This window comes from Chamaea fasciata, unplaced genomic scaffold (assembly GCF_029207755.1).
Source record: "Chamaea fasciata isolate MVZ Bird 193981 ecotype frontalis unplaced genomic scaffold, bChaFas1.0.hap1 SCAF_20, whole genome shotgun sequence".
NCBI lineage: Eukaryota > Metazoa > Chordata > Aves > Passeriformes > Sylviidae > Chamaea > Chamaea fasciata.
Window position 1 is genome coordinate 4,430,667 of NW_027094105.1, and position 10,784 is coordinate 4,441,450.

At 52.8% G+C, this 10,784-nt stretch overlaps 1 protein-coding gene across 1 annotated transcript in view; it reads right to left on the minus strand.

Annotated features, from left to right (window-relative positions):
- Positions 1–5,653, minus strand: part of BRINP1 (BMP/retinoic acid inducible neural specific 1) — an 89,030-nt gene extending 83,377 nt beyond the window's left edge. The window contains exon 1 of the mRNA XM_066201123.1: positions 5,289–5,653. The gene's annotated coding sequence lies outside the window, so the exon portion shown is untranslated. The remainder of the gene's footprint in view (positions 1–5,288) is intronic.
- Positions 5,654–10,784: the final 5,131 nt, after the last annotated feature.

Sequence of the window (10,784 nt, forward strand, 5' to 3'; positions counted from 1 at the left end):
TTGTTTTTCTGGAACAGGAGCCAGAAATCACATGTGTGAGAGTTCAAGCACTGGGGACTGATCTGTCACCACCCAGAAACCTGCAACCACCACTGGTGCCCCTGTGGGTCCCACTCAGCCAGCACTGCAGCAGACACAGCAGCAGCTCTGTGCAGAGCTGAGCCCTGCCAGCTGCCGTGCAGGCAACAATAAAATGGATGTAGAACACATGACTTCAGAAGAACAAATAGCAAAAATAAATAAGCATCTTTCTCCTGTGAAGCTGCTTGCAGGTCCTGCCTCAAGGCTGCAGGAAAACAGCTCCCCGAGCAGGGGGCTGTAAATGTTGTGTTAAACTGCCCAGCCCAGGCTCAGGGGAATCCTGGGCCTGACTCGTGTTTTCTTTCCAAAATGACATGCCCATATACCCAGTTTATGCCACCTCCACCTGGAATGTGATCCAGCATTCCTGAAATAAACTTAAGTCCTTCAATAGCCTTCAGCTCAGCCTAAATCAGCTTCTCCTCTGATTTCTGCTCTTTCTCCCGTTCCTCCCTCGCACTAGTCAGGACTTTTCCTTCCCCGGCACTGCATAGCTTAGCTCATCAAGCCAGCAACAGCTGTCCTGTGCCCACTCCAAACCCTGGGAATGTCACTTCATTTGTCTAGTCCATCTCTGTCCATCCTCTCTCCAGGTAGAAGTACGTAGTAGATAGATCCAGTCTGCTTCCCCTGGTCTGTCTCCTTGATAACATTTCCCTTTCCCACAGCACCTGCAGCCACAAGCCCGCTGCAGCCCTGGCCAGACGTGCTCCAGGCCCAGCACATCAGAGGCACAGCAAGGAGGGGAAAACCTTCCCTGGCATCCAAGAGCACTCTGGAGTAGCACACATTGCCAGGAGGAGACGTTCTGCCCTGACTCAGCTCAGCACCATTCCCTAACTCAGCATCCTGCTCTGGCAGCCATCTTCCAGGGAAGAGGGAGAACCACAGGATCAGACCCCAGCCCATGGATCTGTTTAGAGGCCAGATATGTGTGTGGGGGTGGATATTCTCCCTTTCTGAAAAGCTGCTCTGTGTGGCCTGGAAGGAAATGGGCCAAGGTCCTTATGGTTGTTAAAAATCTCATGATACTTTTGCAAAGCAGGATGGTGTAAATCAAACAACTGAGCACGAGCTCCCTCGGTCCGGGTAATTTATATTCTGCCTCACTAAGTTCATCTCTGCACTTCCAATGCATGAAGTGATTTTTCACTTCCCCTGTAGTATTTGCTGGCACGGAAAAGCTGCTGGGCTCTGTCCCAGAAGTAGCTGCATTTCATCACCGGGTGAACGATCCCTGCACGCAGCGGGCCGGCTCCCCGCAGGCTCCGCTCGCCCCGCGGCTCCGGAGCGGGAGGACGAGGCCCGCACCTGCGCTCCGGGAGGAGAGCCCCGCCGGCTCCCAGCGCCCACCCCCGGCCCCTCCGCCTTACCCGCGGCTGGGGAGCGGGGCGGGGGATGCGGGCAGGGCTGAAGACAAGGATGCGGGCAGTGCTGAGGGCAGGGCTGAGGGCAGGGGTGCGAGCAGGGGATGTTTTCGGGGAATGCGGGCAGGGATGATGCGGGAAGGGATGATGTGCAGGGATCGAATGGAGGGATGAAGCGCAGGGACGATGTGCAGGGATGATGCGGGCAGGGATGATGCGGGCAGGGATGATGCGGGCAGGGCTGCGGGCGAGCCGCGCTCCGCTCCGCGCTGCTCCGCGCCCGGCGCTGCGTGGAGCCACAGCGCCCCCTCCTGGGGCCCGGCGGCACCGCCCGCCCGCCGTGCTGGCACAGCGGGGCTGAGCTAGGCTGAGCGGGGCTGAACGGGGCTGAACGGGGCTGAGCGGGGCTGAACGGGACTGAGCGGGGCTGAGCTGGGCTGAGCGGGGCTGAGCGGGGCTGAACGGGGCTGAGTGGGGCTGAGCGGGGCTGAACGGGGCTGAGCTGGGCTGAGCGGGGCTGAGCTGGGCTGAGCGGGGCTGAGCTGGGCTGAGCGGGGCTGAGCTGCGCTGAGCGGGGCTGAACGGGGCTGAGCGGGGCTGAGCGGGGCTAAGCTGGGCTGAACGGGGCTGAGCGGGGCTGAGCGGGACTGAGCGGGGCTGAGCTGGGCTGAGTTGGGCTGAGTTGGGCTTTGCTGGGCTATGCTGGGCTGAGCGGGGCTGAGCTGGGCTGTGCTGGACTGAGCGGGGCTGAGCTGGGCTGAGCTGGGCTGTGCTGGGCTGAGCGGGGCTGAGCTGGGCTGTGCTGGACTGAGCGGGGCTGAGCCGGGCTGAGTTGGGCTTTGCTGGGCTATGCTGGGCTGAGCGGGGCTGAGCTGGGCTATGCTGGACTGAGCTGGGCTGTGCTGGGCTGAGCGGGGCTGTGCTGGACTGAGCGGGGCTGTGCTGGGCTGTGCTGGTCTGAGCGGGGCTGGGTTGTGCTGTGCTGGGCTGTGCTGGTCTAAGCTGAGCTGAGCTGAGCTGAGCTGGGCTATGCTGGGCTGAGCCGGACTGAGCAGGGTGTGGAGTGTGTTCCCTTCCCGGGAAGGGATTTTCCTGATTCCTCCCTGATTTCCCACCTCCAAACACCTTGTCTCACAGTGCTCGGGGGGCTCTTCACCCCTATTTATGTTCTTCAGCGTTTTATCCCGTACACCTCCGCTCCCAAATCAATTTCTCCTGCTTTCTCAACATCCCTGCATCAGCTGTAAATACCAGTTCCTGGATCAAGTCTAGAAATCCACATCCATTCCTGGAGGAGCTGGGTGCAGATCCCTGGCTCCGGAGCCAGGTCCTGCCCTGCTCTCCCGAGCAATTGCACCTGGAGAAGGTGCTGGGGCTCCTGCCTGAGCGAGGATGGGAGGATTTGGCTTTGAACTATTTCTGTCACACACACAACAATGACTATTGTCTGCTGGCAGACCCATTCCCACGTCGTGTTTAGCATCCGCCTTACACATCCTTCCAGTGTAGTAAACAGTGGTGGTTAGGAGGGAACAGAGACACATTCCGTGCCGTTTCTTTTGGGACGCATTTTACCTAAAATAAACCAATTCACCATATGTTCCCCCTCTCCAAAGTTTTAACACGGACTTTAGTCAGTCTCGTTATATTCCTGCTCTTGGAGGCTTGTCTCCTCACTAGGCCCCACGGAAAGAGGGGAAGAGGAGGAAGGTCAGAGGGGGGTGTTAAACACCTCTAACAGCAGTGACATCATCTCCCCTGTGCCCACTCTGTCATTTCTGATCAAAGGGGCATGCAAAGGCAGTCTCTGCCCCCTGAGGATGTGAGGGTTTTTCTCTGAACCAGGGTAAGACTGAAGGGGAGCCTTGCATTGTTGTTTTAGCCGTAGATGTGTTTTATCCACAGAGTGCTCACACACACTCACACACATTAAAAATCCATGTAACTCCAGCAGAGCTCTTCCCATACTCCCAGACTCCAGCTCGTGATCAGAGAAGGCATGGCGAGTATGGAATTGCCACCGCTCCCCCAGCCATTTCCCTGCTTCCCTGCCTGCTGCTCCTCTGCCTTTCCAGCAGTGAAATCATTCCCGAGTCCTGGGAATCTGCAAAGAGCCATAAAACAAGCGTAGACACACCAAATGTGAGGGTTTTCTGCTGAGTTGCAAAGGGCTTTGGAGTCAGACAAACCCCAAATCAATGCCTGGAGCCAACTACAAGGGAGAAATCTACACTGGAGGAACAAACCACCTACTGCGAGCCCTGTGAAGGAGACAGCATGTGTGTGCTCATGCGAACTTCTGAAGGTTTGATTTGCATAGTAAGAATATCAATGCAGCTTTTCCTGCCCGTTCCCGTGTGTGTGGATCCCGCCTGCGAGGCTGAGCGTGCGGGAGCTGTGGGGCCGCAGAGCCCGGTGAGGTGTTTGCACCCACGGCAGAGCCAGCCCGAGGGGCTGTGCCTGAGCACGGGCTGGGCTCCGAGTCCCACGGCATGTGCTGGGTGTGCTCGGCGACTGCATGCTCCAGGGAGACCGCGGTGGCTTGTCTGAGGTGTGTGGGAGGGAGAGAGTCCAGGGCTGGCTGTCTGCTACTCACAAGCAGAGCTGATCGATATTTTTCCTTTATAAGGAATCTTTTTTTCAAAAACCTTTCATGTTCCTTACACCAAAGCCACATCTCCTCTTCACTCGATCCCTCCTCCTATCGCTGTCTCCCAAATACTTCTCTGCAACTCCTGGGAAAGCAGATTTACTGCCATTAAGAAATGATTCTTATGCAGCCAGATGAGCAGCCGGAGTAAAGCTTGAAGGACCCTTCTGTCCTGCCTAGTGCAGATGTCAATCACACGGCTAAATTCAAACACCAATTCTGCCGGCATTTCATCTGCCGCTGGGTTCCCTCCATGAAGAGGAGACTGTATCCGAGAAGCGACACCTCCTCCCCTTCCCCACCCTCAGGTACCAGCACGGGAGAACTCTCCAAAGCCAAAACACGCACACCTATAACCCCCCTCCTCTCTCCAGATCGTCTCTGGGGCTTTAGACCCAGCTGTGCTGGACCTGGGGGATGATGCAATGGCACGGAGATTGCCCTCCGTCCCGCCATTCCCCAAGGACTGCAAAAAGGCAAAGTTACGCTCCACACCAGCCTCGCAAGCAGCACCGAAAGGGGAAATGAACGTGGGGAAAACCCATCTCCAGCACCGTGGGGTGCAGCTCCCCGCCATCCCTACCCTCCCCCGACTCTGCCGCTGTCTCCCAACCCCGCTGGAAGTAGAGGCAATCAGCCCAGTGTGGGATTCGAGGCGACAGACTTTCCTTTTCCTCCGCGATTTGCTTGTCACTTGCGAAAGCGGAGCAGTGGATTAAGTGGAGATGACACCATCTCCTTGGGGACGGTCCCCCCCTGCTCCGGGATGTATCGATACTCCGGAATACAGATGGATCCTGGCTGCCTCCCACCGCCACCGCCAGCCCCGCCGAGCCGCCAGCCCAGCCGAGCCGGGGCTGAACCCCAAATCTCCGGGCATCCTGCGGGGCGGGGGGGCTGCCCCAGTAAAAAGCAGAGCTCCAGCCTTCCCAGTGCGCGAATCTCGGCGCCTCGCTCAGCACCGCGCACGCAGAACGCCTAACGGAGCTGCGGCCATCCATCCATCCATCCAACCATCCATCCAACCATCCATCCGTCCGTCCGTCCGACCATCCCGACAGTCACTCGGCGCTGCCCAGGGCGGGGGTGCAGCAGCGGGGGCCGCGTTACACAACGCGCGGCAGGACGGGGGAGCCGGCCCCGGGCAGGGGCAGCGCCGCAGCCGCAGCGCAGCGCTCGCTCTGCCTTACCTGATGCTAATGTCCCTCTGTGGCGGAGATCGGCTCGCCCGCGGGTTTTATTCGGCTCGGTAGGAACTTGTGGGAGAGCTTCTCTGTCCAGCTCGCATACTGGGTGCGGGGCTGATACTGCAGGCGTGAAAATCCTGGGGCTCTAGCAGTCCTTTTCATGCTCAGACAGAAAATCCCCTTCCTTGATCCAGATCGCGGGCATTAAGGGCAGAGGCAAGGAAAAAAAATCCGCTTCTCTCCTTCTTCCTTTTCCTTTTTCTTGCTTTTTTTTTTCCCCCTTCCTGTGCCCCCCCCTCTCTTCTGCTGCTCAGTTCGTAGCCATCGGGGGAAAGAGCAGAGGCAGCAGGGAGAATGGAGAGGGGGTTAGAAATAAAAATGAAAAGAGCTCCGGGAGGGAAGCGAGAGGCTGGGCTTGCCACCGGGGGAGGGGCTTGGAGCGGGCTGGAGAGGATGAATGGGGAAGAAGAGAGCAGGGCGGAGCCCCAGCTTGGCCGTTTTATTCTAAGTGTTTTGTACATAATTAGAGAAGGGGAGGGGCCGGGGGCAAAAAGGAGGGACTTAAGCTCCGGCCAGACGGAGCCTGGGCCGTGGGAAGGGAGGGTGAGACCGGGAAGGGCCGCGGGTTGCGGCTGAAACTTGTCTGCCGAGGGGGGATCCGAGGGGGTTTGGGGAGGAGGAGGCTGCAGCGGGGACGGATGCCATTCCGGGAAGACCCCATCTATTTAATTTTTTTTTTAATTGCCTTAAATTTTTTCCTCCCGGACCCGGACAGCGCCCGGCTGGTTGGGCCGACCCCGGGAGCTGATGGGAGAGCAGGATGCTCCCAGCCCGACTGAGGGATCCCAGTTCTCCTCGGGGAGCTGCGCCGGGGCCGAGCCGCTCCCCAGCCCCGGGCGGAGCCGTTCAGCACCGCGGACAGCGCCGGGAGAGCGGAGCCGGGCCAAGCTGAGCCGGGCTGAGCTGAGCCGGGCTGAGCCGGGCCGGGCCGAGCTGAGTCGGGCTGAGCCAGACTGAGCTGAGGCGGTATAAGCCAGACTGAGCCGAGCCGAGCTGAGCCGGGCTGAGCTGAGGCGAGAAGAACCGAGCCGAACTAACCCTGGAGGCAGCCGGCTGTGCTTCCGGCCCAGCTGTGCCCTCCGGGTGAAAATCCCACCGGCTGGGCTTGGGGATGGCTTGGGGTGAGCAATGGAGATGGGGCTGATTGAAGGGCATGACCCACCCAGATAAACCCCAGCAGATCAGCAAAGGCAGCCCAGTGCAGGAGCAGAGCTTAACAGCGTTGTGATGTGAGGATTCCAGACACTGCCCCTGGGCTGGGCTGCGCTGACAGAGGGAAAAACATCAGTCACCTCGAGCGGGGTATGTGGGGCAAGGAGGCAATGGGAGACACCCTCCCTCCTGCAAGGAGAGTCCCTTCTCTGGCCTGCAAGGACACTCTGTCCTTCTCTCACCCATCCCCTGTGGCTACAGAACATTGTCTTAAGCTAAATCTTCAGCAAATCTTTCCTAAGCAGAATTAGCAGCTGTTTCATTAAACTCCAAGCTGCTCCAAGAGGGCCGAAGCTCAGCTTATCTCAGTTACTGGGTACTCAAATCTCCCGATTTTCCAAGTGACTGTTTCCGAATCACTTTTCCAAGCGACTGTTCAGCCACAGAGCACACTTCCTGGTGAGCCACCTTGGATTCTGTCACCATGGTTCAAATAAAAGACTGAAATCATTCTCACAGATCCCCTTGGTGCAAGGCCACAGAGGAAACTCCACAGCAGGGAAAACTCAGGGGCTGGGTCTTACGCAGAACATATAAACAAGGTCAAAGCCCTTGTTTAAACAAATAAATGATGCTTGGGGTTATCATCAGTGTGTTTGTTCACTGATGCTCTTGGCATTTATCAGAAACAGAAGGGGAACCCTTGTGTCCTACATGAGGCTTGAAATTAAAGCCAAGGCTCCATGAACTTGCAGTGCAGCCATGTGGGATTTGCCAACTCAACCAGTGCAACAGTTCTGGGTGTCTTTCCTCACTATGCCTGAGCTGGCTTCTGTGATTTGGTCTAGCAGGATTTGGCACCACGCAGAATGGTATTTCAGATTCCTGGGCAGAGGGAGAGAGAGAAAACAGATAAGATTATACTCTTCAGGCACCCAAAGGTCTCACAGAGCCAGGGAACATTTCACCACTCAAGGGCTGGAGCTGTGTCAGGGGAGGGTTAGGTTGGATATCAGGGAAAGGTTCTTCCCCCAGTGGGTGCTGGGCACTGCCCAGGCTCCCCAGGGAATGGGCACGGCCCTGAGGCTGCCAGAGCTCCAGGAGAACTTGGACAACGCTCAAAAGGACAGGGTGGGGTTGTTGGCAGTCTGTGCAGGCCCAGGAGCTGCACTGGGTGATCCTGGTGAGTCCCTTCCAACTCAGGGTATTCCATGATTCTGTAATTCTGTGATAAAAACTCTCTACAAAGTAACACCTCCACTCAGAAAGTAAAAGTCAATCAACTGGGGGCAGGCGTCCTGCCTGGAAATAAGATTTTTTTTCTATCAATATAATAAAAATATAATTAGAGGAAAACATAAAACAATGCAAAAAGAGTAGTTTTGTTTATAATTTCCCTGTCCAGAATGTTTTCCCTGTCTCCCTGCCCAAATCACACAAACACTGTTTGCTGTCTCGTTTCCTGAAGCTGTGACTGTCTCTGTATCGAAAGCAGATTATTTGGTGCATTGAGTATTCAACATGTTCTCTTACAGTATTGTTGTGTTCAATGAGCTTTGCTCATCTGAATGGACACTCACTGCATAGTCCACTGGTTTAATTTGCTGCTTTGGAAACCTAAGCAGGTTACAGCATATTTGGCTATGTGTCTGTTCTTATGTGTCAAAGATAAGGCTTCTGGATGCCGTTTTTAAAAACAAAATTATTTCACTTCAGTAGCTTTCTCTTTTCAGTGGTCTCTTCTTTTTAGTCTTGGGTATTTCAACTCACCTTCTCCCTACAATGAACAAAGCCTTGATCTTCACCCCAAATCAGCAAAGCTCCACTGAACAAGGATTTCTATTTCTTCTTCCAGTAAGGAATATATATATATATATATATATTTTTTTTTTTTTGAGCTTTTAACAGTTTTAGCACATCCAATTCTTGCCTTTTTTCAACCTTCTTTCCACAGATGTCTTAAAAGCAATGTTTGGACTTCTTTAAACTATAATATTGTTCCATGATGAAAGTAGAAACCTGTCTGTCAGGGGAGGATATGAAGGAGAACAGAAATCCACAACACACCGAGTGAAAAGAGAGAGCAATCTGCATGCACTGGGCAAACAAAAAAAATATGGTAGTGATGAGGATGGGGAAACAGTAATTTGGAATCTTTAGAAGAAGTTTAGGAAGAGATCACATGGAACTGAGAAACCTAGAAAGCAGAGAAGTGTCCATGGTGAGCATTTAACAGCTGCTACAATGATGGACAAAGAGATTTCCACGTGGGTTAACCCCAGCGTTCAGTTCAGCACAGCACAGTCATTCCCTCACTGCCCTCCAGCCCAAACTCCTGGGGCCTGGGGCAAGAGGAAAGGGCAAATAAAACCAAGAAAACTTGGTGGTCAAGAGAAGAAAAAATTCAAAATTGAAGCTGTAGAATATGACTAAAAGAAAACAAAAGAAGTGAGACAAAGGCAAGCACTCACCACGTCCCACAGGTAGAGCAATACCCAGCTGGATCTCAAACAAAAGATGACTAATCTCACTGAAATCCTCTTTTCCCCCTTTTCTTTGCTGAGCAAGATGTTCATTATCAAAATCATCAGTGTGTTAACAACAAATGTTTTGGTCACAGACCTACAACAGGATCCTATGAGCTGCTACAAAGGAAATTCACTCTACCCAAACAGGCCAGCACGAAGTGCCATTATTATCTCTTGCAAAAGGAGCTGTATGTGCCAGCTGCACACAGCGAATTTTTCATCTGTTTGTGATTCTACAGCAAAACTCACTCCAGAGTCCCATGAGCTGCTGAAGATATTCAGACTCCACTCTGTGTTCTTCTCATGCTACTGGCAAACTTTTCTTTCCCACATATCCTGTTGTGCTGTCCTCCTTGAGGATGCACAATGTATTCTTGTCAAGGTTTCACAGACTCCATTGTTTATTACAGGCTAAAAATGGATTAAACTTGTTTTGTGAGCATTGTATTGATATTCTGGTGCTCTTCCAGTCTCTTGTGAAATATATTTCCTCTTTCTCCTCTGCAAACAATATCACAGCAAGCAGTGATCTTACTCAGGCTGTGCTTTGTGCTGGCTGCAGAGATATCCTGTGCACCAGCCAGATTCACCTGCTGCTGGCATCCCTGAACTCCTGGATGAGTGTCCCAGTGTTCCCCAAGCAGGATGGATGACACAAAGGGCTCTGTGGGCAAACAGCCATCAGGCTGTTCTAATGGATGGCAGCAAAGACTGTGAATGGGCTCGAGGGTCAGGCCAAGAGCCTGTTTCCATCACCCCCAAATGCAGAATTAAAGGTTTAAGCTGAGTCTTCAGCAGTGGCTGAAGTGGATCCCAGGCCAAGACAAAATGCTGGCAGGTCCCAACAGAGTGGGAAGAAGCAGTTGGGAAATGGTTGGTTTTCATGTTTTTTTTTTTTTTGTTGTTGTTGTTGTTTTTGTGGTTTTTTGTTTTTGTTTTTTTTTTTTCTTTTTTCCTAAAAGGAGTTTCTGATATCTAGTTCCCCTGCATTAAAATGAATAATCATCCTCAGTGAAGTTCTTAGATATTTTAAAAATTTGGAACTCACTCATCTTTCCAAAAAGATGCTTCCCCATCTTGTCATTGTTCCTAAATTAACAGATCCCAAATTTATCAGTTTAGATAAATCCCCTTCCAGGTTCAAACTAACAAAGGCAGAAATGCCATAACTTCAGAATGAAACTCCAGCTGTCCTGGACACCCATCTTTCAGGACACGTGTTCTGAGCACCATGAGCTTCTGGTGTTGCAGAATGAAATTTTCAATTTCCTGAGATCCAGCTTTCTAATTAGCTTTTTTAGTATTTTGTCCTGCTGGTCTGCTCCTTAGCAGATGTCTTGTGAGAAAGTAACAGTGATTTGTCTTTCATTGAAGTTTAAAATAAGGCAGCAACCACTCTGAGGTCAAATCTAGGAAAACAGTGTGCAGAAAGAGCAGTGGGAATTGGTTGTTTCCCAGCTCCAAAGACTGTTTCCTGGCTGCCTTTGATATGACAGTTTCTGGCCAAGACTAGAGGACACAAATTAATGATTTGATCCATTGGATTTGTGGGGAATTAGAACAGGCCAGACATCTGGGTTCAGGTGTTCATCTGAACATTCTCTGCAGTTAACAGAAAGTGGTAATTTTAACTCTACAGGTGTAATCTTCCTGTTATCTTAGACAGTGTCTCTGACATGGCTTGAATTTCCTTCTGAAATTGTCTCTCTCTGTGTTGACTCTAAAGGGAAGTAAATCGGTGCTTAGGTGAATTCCTAAA